Raw genomic sequence first — 13,289 nt, forward strand, 5'->3', positions numbered from 1 at the left:
CATGCACCTCTTTCTTCTTTTTGTTTTTAGAATTTTAATAGCAAGTTTATAATATTCTCAGTTGTTTCCTTACCTGAAAACAGATGACTGTGTATATGGTGAGAACAAAAGCACAAAAACTTAAACGTATATGTATGTTATATAGAAAAAGGAGAATATAGAAAAACAAGTGGTAGTGGATGAATCGTTGCAATAGATATAATGCTTCTTTCCAATGATGCAAATGAGTTATTACAGTTAAATGCCTAATGACCTTACAGGGTATGGATGTCTAGGAATACGAAACGATCAATAACACATATTACAGATAATGAGTAATTTTCTCTATAGTTCAAGAAATTTTTTAAAAATACCTTAAAATGTGTGATTTACCATAACTGTGAAAATTGCATTCAAATTTAAGGTTAGGTTATTTTAATATGGCACAAGTACACAAGGGCTACATGCCTAAGGACAGGGATACCTTTGTGGAGAACTTTCTAAGGGAAACTAGCTCATATTCATGTTACACACGGAGAAAAACAACCATGCAGCTAGATCATTTGAGTGTGTTCAAACCTGGGTTGAACTACCAGTGTTCAGTGGTCATAACTTCTCAGTGACTAGTGGGACCCATATTTAATGTGTATTAACAATATTTTCCTGCAATGGAAATGGTTCACAATAGGCAATTAGTAAAACTGAGGAGTGTTGTTAGTTCAACCCAGTTTCAAATCCTAGTAAATAGATTGATTGTATGAGAGTTTTGTGGTATTTTTCCATGTATAACATAGAAGCGAGGAACTTATCTTATAAAAAGTATTCCACAAGGGCATTGTTCCTCTTAGGCAAGTGGCTGTTCAGTCCTTTGTTATAATCTAAATAATGCGGTGTTAATTTGTAAGTATAATTATGATCCAAACAGAACTATATTCAATAATTTAAAAACTTAAAATTGTAATTTTTATAGAAAAGAATAACTTGTTTATAGACTGTACCAGTTGCGTTAATAGTACAGAATAATTTTTTTAAAACACGAGGTATCATATTTCCCTTCAGAGTTTATGCTCTATAAACACTAATGTAATAGTAATATTAAATACAGCAAAAGTTACTTAGCAGTACATAACAAATCTTTCCAAGTTTACTCTACGTTATGAACTATCAAACAGAAGTATTTACGGAGAAGATAATTCATGCATAGTGCAACAAATTTTAAAGAGACTGATTGCCTGTATGATGCAAACTGTTTTGTTATATTATTTGATACAGGCTAGCCAAAACTAGATCACAAAAGGAGATCTGTTTGGCATGTACAAAATTTTTTATATACCACAAAACACGATTTTGCAGAATTTGTGATAGTTAACTATAAATTTTTAAAACCTAGTCCGACCTTGGCATCAAATTAGCACCATTGCTGTAGAAGTACATGCCGGCCATCTTTCAAAGTAAATGCAAGTTACCTCATTGTGGTTGCGATGCATGTGTTGCTGTTAGTGATGGTTTATTTGAACAGTTCTTATAAATGTTAAATATTATTCCTTATAAATATTCATTATTAAAATAATATTTTGTTCTCCACACTTTTATTTATTGAGTATTTAAATTTTGAAACAGTCGTGGATTTATTTTCTGTTTTGCAGCTTTGAAAAATTAAAAAGAAAGATATGAAAATGTATTGTTGCTGAAAATACTGAAATAGCAAGTTATATTATTGATTGGTTTGTTGATTATGTTGATTAGTCTGTTAAGATATAATTTATGTCCTTTAAAACAATTCTTTTCCTGCATGCTTATATATATTTTTAGCAATATACCATTGCAAGTATCTTACTTACTAATAATCTTTTTAACTAATGAAACTAATTCCATGTACGCATACCTGAGAATTAAAATAATAGTTTAATATTAAATCAAGTTCAGTGACAGAAATATAGGTAGTAAAGATGAATGCTGGAATCAAAGAAAGTAAGTTGAATGGTTGATATATGTAGAAAAAAACGCATTCCTAGCACTGCTACCTATTATTTCCCAATTTGGCAGAATCTGCATTTAGTTTGTCTTTCGTAAAGAAGCAGCCTATACAATTGATATTCATTTTTTTGAATATTCAGAAATGCAGTGCTTCATAAAATTATAGCAGAGGCAACACTGCAGAACAAAAGTGTGTTGAGTGCCACACATAAAATCTGATATTTATTAATTTTTTTCAGTTTCACTTGTAAAGCATGATAAAAGTACACAAACATTTTAAAAACATACTTATTAGAGAAAAAATTAACATAAACTTTTTAATAGGAACATTATGCAGAATTTTTTTTAACACATGTGAGCTCCTTGTTTGAAAAATATGATAATTATAGAAATAGTATTACAAGATATGTGCCTGAAATTTTGCTCATTTTATATTTTAATTGCGTCATATAAAATTATTACTCAAATGCAACTAATTTCAGCATTTCAGCTTGTAATAAAAAAACTGTCTTTTTTTTTTTTTTTTTTTTTTTTTTTTCCCAATTTCTGATTTATGTATCTGTTGGATTTGCGAAGTCAGAGAATAGAAATTGTCTACTTTTTTTTTTTTTTTTTTTTTTAATTTTATTGAATTGGCAAGGAAATTATTTAAAATTAGGTTAAAAAAAATTGGAACCTAGATTTTGGATAAAACTAAATTGATTTTGAAAGCGAGGAAACACAAATCCCAGTTTGCCTGGAGCAAAGAAATTCAGTTTCTAGTTGTTTGATATCATTATAAACTGTTTTATGAGAGTTGAATATTTATCCACAAGTATGAATGGTGGCATAACAAATATCTGTTATTATGCAAGCATCATAAATCCAATAAAACACACAGATGTTTTAGCAGCAACTATATAAATTTTATTCACAAGTTTGCCCATGATTGATGAATGATGTGACATGAGAAAAAAATAGCAAATATACGGAAATGCAGTTGGTTGGCATTTTCAAAAACTTAAATCTATTTTTAAAGTCTGGTTACAAAATAACAGATAACTGTTTATATATATATATTTTTTATTCAAACGCAGTTCCATTGTGAGTTAAATTATTAATCTTACTGTGAGGTTACCATAATCCCAGTTTTATTCTGAATATTCTTTGAAAGAGAAATTTATAGACTAAATTTGACTAGTTTTGATAAGTTTAGCTTAATCAGTGAACTTGACAAAGCAATCGTATCATGTAAAAATAAGATTAAAAATATCTGATAGTACTAGAATATCTTACTGAAGATTTTATTTTACGTGTACTACATTTTCTATATAAGACCAATCTAAAAAATGATCACTATTTATTCTTTCGTTTTCTTATACGGAGAAACATAACCAAGCCATTCAGTTGTATAATGCTCGAAATCGTTCAAACATACATATTCACAGATATCCACAAAGACTTATTTCAGATTTCCGAATCAAAGTTGCCAACCATGTTTACATCAAACGAAGTTGTTGATGCTGGGCGGAGCTTCGCTGTGACGTCGGCTTACGCATTAAGCGACGATCACGTGACCTCTCTGCGCGTTCGGGGATTTAGCGCTGACCGAAGTATTCGGCCTATCGGCCTTTACTCGAAAAATTAATATCCCTATCTACTGGGCAGTCTTAGTGAAAATCTTAAACAGTACAATTTGTACGTCTTCCTTGGCGAAGCAATAGATGACGGCGAGACTTAGCGAGATCATATACAACACCTAGTGCATTCTGTTTGATTGAACATGCAGAGTAGTCAAGTGAAGAATAATGACTTCCAATGTCATTAAAAATTGTCCGAGTAATGAAGTTTTTGTATTTTTCGTAAGATAAATGTTCAAAGTTCATGGAAAAATACCAAAATTTTAAAAAAAGATGAAGTAGAGTTAATGAAAAAAAAAATAATAATTGTGGGCGGGACTTAGCCTTGATCATTGCTATGATGTCCAATAGTCATCTGACGAAAACACATTCTGAGTAACTTGAGCAAAGATTATTTACAATACGATACGATTTCAATAAAACTTGAACCTATGGCATAAATATTAGCAATTTGAGTTTAAAAGATTTAGCAAAGATTATTTACAACACGTTACGAGTTCTAATTAAACTTGATCTTCTGGGATAGATAACAGGATAAATAACGAAATTTCTTGAGTAAATATATACAAATGCGTACATAGATGTTTGATTACTTCCAATTATTATTATAGAAAATTGTCCTACGACGTTTGAAGGGCTGGTTAATGCGGTGATCGTAATTTCCTTGATATCTAATGATATTGTGCTGATGATTATCACATTTGGAGTGAAAATGTTTAGATAATTTGATAATTTCTTCGTTGATGGTGTTAATCTTGAAACTTTTTCTTATGACGGTGTTCCTGACGAAGTATTGAGAGTCTGACATAATTCGTAAGTGAATATTTTGTTGGCTTTGTAATTTGGATCTGTGGGTATTGGCGGTAGCAGCCCAAGCTGGAACTGCATATAGAACTATTGGACGAATGGATTGTAAATAAATGATTCTTTTGATAGCATATTGGAGTTGCGATTCTCTCCCTAATAGAGGATAAAGCGCCATAAATGCTTTTCGAGCTTTCTCTTTCACGTAATCTGTATGTTGACGGAAGGTTAATTTCTTATCAAGGAAAACTCCTAGATATTTACCATGAGCTTCTCTTCTAATGATGTCGTTATTGATTTTGATAGCCTCGAAATTTCTTCTGAGAGTTTTTTTGCTAAAAAGAACGACTGTTGATTTTTCAGTATTGATTTTTATTTTCCATTTTGTAAACCAGCTTATTAATTTGTCCGTGGATTCTTGCAATTTAATTAAGGTCATGTGGGAATTCATAGATTTGCATAAAACGGCTGTGTCGTCTGCATAACATGCAGTGAGTGCACAGTCCATAATTGGTAGATCGTTGATAAAGTAATTAAAAAGCGAAGGTGAAAGAATTGCTCTCTGCGGTGTGCCAGTACTGATTAGCACTGATTTTTCTGATGGTAGAAAGATGATCATTAATTTTCGTTTGAAAGGTTCTATTCTTCAGGAAATCAGCTATTATTAGTATAATCTCAGGAGGAATTTTGTGATCGATAAGCTTGATAAGGAGGGCATCATGCCACACCTTATCGAAAGCTTTCTCAATGTCGAGAAAGAGGCCTGCCACAGTTTCTTTTTTATTGAAGCATTCTCCAATATATTCTATTAGTCTGACAATTTGATGTGTAGTGGAGAAACCGGCTCTGAATCGAAACTGATGCGGTTTGATGATATTGTTGCTATTAGTGAATGAAGAGAGACGATGCAGGATGATTTTTTCAAGTATTTTTGCGGTAACTGGTAATAGACTAATGAATCGATAGCTGTTTATATCTTGTCTGGGTTTTCCAGGCTTTTTTATGACTATTATAATTGCGTGTTTCTACTTCTCAGGGGAAATGCAAAGGCGCAGGCAAGCATTAATGATGTTTGTTAAAAGCACTATGCCTTTTTTTGGGTAGACTTTTTAGTGATTTATTAGTAATTTCATCATATCCGGCTGATTTTCTTGGGTTAAGATTTTGGATAATATTTGAGATTTCTCTAGGGGAGGTAGGACTATTTGCAGCAAATTGATGTGCTTGAAAAAATTTCTTTACTTGCCGAGGAATGGATTCTTCTGCTTGATGTACGGAATGAAGAGATGGATTTTCTTTAAATTGGCTTTCATAATTATCAGCGAAGACTTCTGTGATGTCTTCATTTTTGAGTTTATGAGGATGTTATCTTTCTTTATTGGGCCTATGTTTCTAGGATTGTATTGCAGGGCTTTTGCCAATTTCCATGCAGAATGATCTGTGTGTGTGAGGTTCAGAACAAATTTTTGCCAGTTCTCATCACGGAAATCCTTAATGGTACTTTTCAGGTCTCTATGGGCTGCATTATATGCAGATTTATCATCTGCGCTCTGTGTGCGTTGATAAATTTTTCGTAGTCTATTTTTATGGTTAATTTTCCGACGTATGTAGGCAGGAAGAGTGAATTTTTCATCATTAATTGCAGATTTGGAGTTATCTATGGCAGAGTGGATGAGCACATTAAAGTTGTGGATGGCAATATTAACTTCTTCTCTACTTCTTAAGGGGGGGGTTGCAGAGGTGTTTTCTTCAATTAGTTTTCTAAAATTTTCTCAGTTTATTCTTGCATTGAGAGGAGGTAGTCCATGTTTAAGGTCATACATGGTGAAATGCACAGACAAGTGATCAGAGGACAAGTCATTATTGACGTATAAATAAGGTGTTTGTTGTATATTCATGGTAATGAGTATGTCCAAGACATCAGGAGATCCATATGTGATGGTAAGTATTCTTGTAGGCTCATTGGGTGAATGGACAGCTATATTGTGGGGGAGAATTAGGTATTTAGTTGAATTCCATCATTATTGTTGCTGAGCGAGTGCCAATTGCGGTGTTTACAGTTGAGGTCTCCTGCTATTATTGTAGGATAGTTTAATTTACGGATTGTTTCTAGATCTTAGACATCAAGAGGAGTGGAGGGAGGTTTGTACACTGAAATGAGAAGAAAGTCGACATTTTTACCTATGAAGATACAGGCGCAGGCCTCAATACTGTTGAAACCTGGGTAAAGGATATTCTATGCATTTAAGGTATCTCTTCGTTAGGATAGCTGTGCCGCCTCTTCTATTTGTAGTTCTATTGAAATGAAAACAGTCAAAATTAGCCATTTTAAATGAGTCAGTGGTTCTAAGATGAGTCTCATTGAGCAGTACTATATCGATGCTATGATTGTTGATGTAATCCTTAATTTCTGTAGATTGTCTTTTGATCCCATTACAGTTGTAAAACATAAACTTGTGATAGTTGATATGTTTCAAATTGTAATTATTTCTAGTACTGGATGTTCTATACATTGTTGTATTGGGAAAATATCTTTAGGTTTCTAGAGCCATACTTAGTCGATCCTCCATTGCTTCCGTTTGGTTATATCGTTGATAGATCTTAAATAGGTCGGTTATGAATACCAGGAATTCTTCTATAGATCTGGGTTTAACATTATTATTGACAGCAGGGGCTTTGGACTTTGTAAAATTCTTGCTGATAGTGGCCGAAGCATATGATTGATTGTTGGCTTGAGTGTTACTTTTTCCTGATTGCATTTTAGTAATGGAAGTTTCTGAGTGACTATTATTTGAGTTAGAAGTCGGAGTTATAGCAGAGAAGTAATTTTCTGAGGTTTTAAAGTTCATTTTTGGTGGATTGGGATAATTATTAGTTTTCTCAGGTCGTTGAGGACAATATTCACTGTTGGCTGCGTGCGGGCCAAGGCACAAAATACATTTAGGCGTATAGTTGATAGCAAGTCTGTTAGGGCGTTGAGTAGATTTGTGAGTGCCAGTACACCGAACACAGCGTGCCGGGTTATGGCAGGCACTTTGTGTATAACCATAGCGCCGACAGTTGAAGCACTGTGTAGGCCCTTGTCTCGATTTGTAGGGTACAAGCCTGAAACGCATGTCCATAATTGTGCGTAGTTCGTATATCTTTTTTCCTTCCGGTGTTTTAGGTACTTCAATATATTATACAGGTAATGTTTGGATAGCTCTATCGCAGATGCGTTGAAGTTGTCTGTATTTTTTGATTGGAACTTGCTGGGCTACAATTTCTTCTTTAACCTCATCAGCGCTGAGATCTGTGGTTAGTCCTTTGATAATAAGACGAATACTTTTGTCGGAGTTAATTAAGAAAGTATGGAAAGGAATTTCCGCTTTTTCAAGTTTGCTCTGAACCTTACGATAGTCGTCTGATGTAAAGGTTTTTATTACATGGTTTTCTCCTTCCATTTTGCCTTCAATTTTGTCGATTTTTAGATTGTAGCGCTTTATCATTGAGCGATTGTAGTTACCGATAGGTGGCGCTTCAAATTTTTATGCTTCGAATACACCTGAACTCGGAGTTGTTGTGTAATCGGCCCAAGAAACCAAGTCCAAAACTATCTCATAAAAGTGCAAAAATGGATCATCTTATGAAGGATTAAAATAAACACTGATAAAACCAAAGCAATAATTTTCCGAAAGGGAAACATGAACTATTACACTCCACCTCCTGAAATACTTGATGACGAAATAGACTCTATTAAAGAAATCAAATCTCTTGGAGTCACGCTGGATCAAAAACATACCTTTAGAACCCACTTCCGTTCAGTAGCACAAAATTTTAAATCACCTCAGCTAATATGTGCCAACCTTGGTAGAACAAGCAGCTTATCTACAACAAACAAATTAATTTTATATCTCTCCATGCTCTGCCCAGCCCTCCTTCACACAGCTGCGATCTGGCGGCATGCAGCTAAAATCTATTTAAAAGTACTATAAGTACTACAAAACAAATTCTTGCGAGAAATTATCAATGCTCCGTGGTATATTCCAAACACTTACATTCACAGAGACCTACAAATAGAGCCTATACAAGAGTATAACTTTTCTTAGACTGCGCTTCTTTCACGCAGTACAGTCCCATAATAATAGCCTAATTACCACTCTCAGACACTCTTCACACCCAAGAGAGAAACAGCGTTACCCCTCTGACTAAGGCTCCTAAGTTGGATTTCACATGAATGTAGTTTGTATTTTATGCGTGCTTTAATTAATTTTTTTACTTATGTCGTTTGGTAACTAATAATTATTGTTAGTTTAGTTTCTAGGAAGTGGCAACAAAACAATTTGTAGAATTTACAGAATATTTGTTTGTGTAATTAGGTTAATTAAAGAAGAATGGCGTGTTATATACATGAGCGATATTTTTGAAGTTCCAAACAACTTTTCAGAAAATAAATACTTTAGAATATTTTAGTAGTCTCTTAGAGTCCATGATACACTGGTAGCGTGATAGTTTATTTTGACGCGTAAGCAAACATCCCGTATACACTCCGTTAGGAGTGGAGGATATCAAAGGCAAAGCTTCCAATGCCATACTTCTCGCATAATTTTGAGACGGATAGGCCTTTATCCATTTTTTGCAGAAATTCCACTTTCTGTTTAATGGACATCGAAGCATGCTTTCGCTTTGTAGATACTTTGGCAGCTCAAGAATTGAAAACTCTTTTTGACATAATCGAAAGTTCAAGCTTAATTTTTATAAAATTGTTCTAACAGTCTGCAAAAAATAATAAGCCAGTTTCCAATTAGAAGATTAAGGAACAGCGCAATCTGTAACAGTAACTGAAATGCATTAGATAATTTTAGCCTAGCTTATATCATCCGTTATACATTAAACGCGCATGCGTAAACGCATTATGCGTTTACCCATGCGCATAAAGTTTGTAGCTTTGAGGTCCGGATTATAGATCATTTCGGATTATGGACGACCGGATTACAGACTTTGTACTGTACATTAAAGATTTTTAACTAGTTACACGTCCTCGCTTGCAATTAGAACCATTATTAAATCCCTATTTTATCTAATGATTTCCTGTACATTATCATGTATATAGATTGACCTCGTCTTTGTAATTGATAATTATTAAATCGGCGTAAAATGCTGGTACCTGGGCTGATTGAGCTCATGCGCGAACGTAGGCGGTGTGAATAGCCTCTTAGCTATTCGCACCGTTTCATCTACTATCGGGGAATAAAGCTCCACCGAACAAGCTGCGTCCATGTTTGTAACTTCAAAACATTGCAATACGGCAGTGAAATATACGTGTTTCTAAGCTGTTCCGTGCATGTATTTTCCAGTAAAAATATGTTAAATTTATAATGAAATGCTTCGTTATTGTTAGTTTTTTGTTTTAAAGTTATAAAGATGATATCCGTAATTTACAGAAAATCATTAAGAAATAGTTCGGTAAGTGTAAGTAAGTGTTGAATTATTCAGAAACAATGATGTTTCTGAATAATTCAAGAATTTGTCTAGGTTTTATTAGCAACCTGTTGTGTGTACTTTCCAATTTTTTCTTTAAGAAGTGATATTTCTGATTTATTCACAATATTATCATAATTTATTAAAGATAATTTAAAATCATTTAGAACCAATTTAATCTGAAATTAATAGCAGATAATTATCTAAAAAAATAGTCACAAGTTGAATTTTTTTTAATGAAAGTTTTAAATATATTCTTTTCACAACCAACAACCTTATAACAACAAGAAAATAAATATTAATAAAATAAAACAGATTTATGTGAAGTCAATGATTTCAGTTTATGCGCGTTTCATATTTATGAACCTGAAAGAAATTGCCTTGAATTAAGCTGAATTACAGAAATATACCTCTATAAATTTTTGGATACATCTTTCCACATGTTCAATTGTTTAAACACTTTACTTACTTTTATCTCTACACTGCCCAGAAATTTGTAATTTTATGCAAAAAAATTTTAACAACAGAAATGTTTATCTTGATCAAATGCACAAATTATATTCGTAACAGTTTACAAAACTTACGTCTTTCCACATGTTCAATTGTTTAAACACTTTACTTACTTTTATCTTTACACTGCCCAGAAATTTGTAATTTTATGCAAAAAAATTTAACAACAGAACAGTTTATCTTGATCAAATGCACAAATTATATTCGTAACAGTTTACAAAACTTAGAAATGAGTAATAATTAATACATAAAGAAAAGCATTACTTTTTTAACACCTTTACAATTCATAAACATAGTAACAATTAATTTCTTAGTTTTAATTAAAATTATAAAACGAATTACCTAAATTTAACATATTTTGATTATTATTAAGTCCTTTTATTTCACATCTGGAAAGAAAACAACGTGACATTGTGATATTTTTTAACATATTTATCAAATTACATAAAAAAAGAAAATCAATACTTACAAGTGAAAAGTAATCCCAGGAATCTTTTTCGAAAATCTATTTGTGCATCCATATTCAACACAAACTGATATGCTTCAAAAAAAAAATCTTTACAATTATAGACTTCCTTGCACAAGTCACAGCGATAGTAGTAACACGGCCGCTAAGCTTCACCCTTTGAGTTAAACCTTCCCTCCTTCTATTCCAACCTCCTCGGATATTTCAGGCCGACTTTGACCAGATTCATAAACGGCCCAGAACTATACATCATAATGTTAGACGGTAGTTCTTGTATATATTTTACTATTTTCAACTATTTAGTCTAGATTTTGTTTCCTCTTTATCATCATTTTCATCTGACTATGGACTTGCTGGCACCAAGGCTGCTGACTTTATCATCATTAAATTCGTATATCACGTGACAGTCTACTTCCCTTTGAGTATTAAGATACAGGTACTTTCGCCTCAGACGAAAGCAGAAAAATTTCTGGGACTTGTATATATTATTTTCTATTTTTACTAAACGATACTGTGTCAAATCTACGATAATGTGTAAAAGATATGCCATTGCGAAAAGATATGCCAAAATTATTAGTTGCTATTATTGCTTATCCAACGAAGACTTCATCTGTGGCCGATATATGGCGTACCCCCTGATCAACTTCTTCACTACTGAAGACTTTGCACTTTTATTACAAGTGCACAGGACTCTTCCATTTTTATGGAATTTAACGAACTTTTACAGGTCCTTAGAGGATTGATAAACATGTAGTGGTAAAAGCCTTCGGGTCGAACGCCACTTAACGAATAATGATCTCAGTTTGACCACATTCTCTTCTCACTTCCTCCCACACCTCCTACTATACTGTTCTTCTTTCGTCTTCCCCTAGATTGCTTACCAGAAGTCAAGTACAAAGATGTTTCTCCATCTTGACCCTCGAGAATATAATACGATCTTCGTCGTCGAGTTGTGTTGTTTCTGTGTCTACGGATTAGCAGTGAGAAGAAGATATGATTTAAAACACAATTCCACGATCACGCCTTTCCAAAGCTTCGTACGACTGCGGCCGCTAGCTTCGGTGCCTCAGATCCATGCAGGATTTCCTGCAGCAGTGGGTCCAAATGTGGTACCATTCCGGGTTTTAATATACAGGGTGTCCATAATTAAACTTGAAATTTACGAGCATTCTGTAGCCAAAAACTATGCAGCAGAATTGCATGAAATTGGGTAATAACAGAACGAAATGATGGGGATTTTATAGAGGGGAAAACACAATGAGTTTCAAAAACCACAACTAGATGGCGTTGTGCAATATAAACTATTGTCATATGCAAATGTCGTAACCATACAGATCCTGTGCGCGCGCAGCAACCCTATAAAAATGCGAGAGGCGAACAGTCATACTAGTTTGCAAGTAAAGGAAGATAGATGACGTTGACTCTCCAGGAACATGCTTTACTGGTGAAATTTTTTACCAAAACGGAGACTGCTACCGAAGCTTTGCGGAAATTTCGGTCTTTCAAGCGGTTACGAAAAGGACTACTCACTAGTCAAGAACTAACAAACATGATTAGAAAATTTGAAACAACGGGAAGCATATTTCACAAGTGCACATCTGTGTAGCCACCGAGGGAGTGGCTTCTAGGATGGACCAATGAGCATCCAGTAATATTTCTCTCATGTCACTTGACCTTTCCTGTGCTTTAAGATTTAAGCAAGATAGTTGAAAATACTCTGTCACGCAATTTTCTGTAAAAAATGATTAAAGCATCGTCGATTGCTTCTTAAACTTTTCATAGCGAAGTTAGATCAAATATAGGCAATTATGAAGAATACAGACACATGTTGGATACTTCGCAAAAATATCGATGTGAAATATTACTTAATAAGTCGCAAATAAGATAAAGAAAGAAATATGTAACAAACATCTGAACGCAAATGCAATCGTTACATAAAACTATGCATATCAGAAATATATTTACACCAATTATATATGTAAATAGAAGTCAGCTCTTTTTATTGCAGTCTATATGAAAAAATGTTCTATAATAATAACCAATGCAGAATTTTATTCAAAGTGAAATTTACTAATTTGCATTCGTATACATTTAGAGTGTTAAATTTCACATTTAATAACTGTTACACATGTACTGTCTACACAAGAAATACTCATCAAGCAGAGTGAATTTATCTTATTTACAACGAGTATATTCAATTTATTCACATATAACTTTAATTTTAACAATGAATATAATCAGATCATATGTATTCTGAATCTCACACTTTAAAAATCAAAAGAATGCAAGCACTGAAATAAGAAAACACTAGATTCATTGTAACACTTTCAGTCATTCCCATCTCAATTATAAAATTATATAATCTTAAATTCTCTTAATCCACATAATATGCCGTGAACAACAATCCAAATATTAATGCGTGATAAAAATCTTGAAAGTGAAATGTCAGCGATTAATTAAACTCAGAAAATGAA

Source organism: Stegodyphus dumicola, chromosome 7 (assembly GCF_044657685.1).
Source record: "Stegodyphus dumicola isolate Sdum_Otavi_A_Nest chromosome 7, ASM4465768v1".
In the NCBI taxonomy this organism is placed as follows: domain Eukaryota; kingdom Metazoa; phylum Arthropoda; class Arachnida; order Araneae; family Eresidae; genus Stegodyphus; species Stegodyphus dumicola.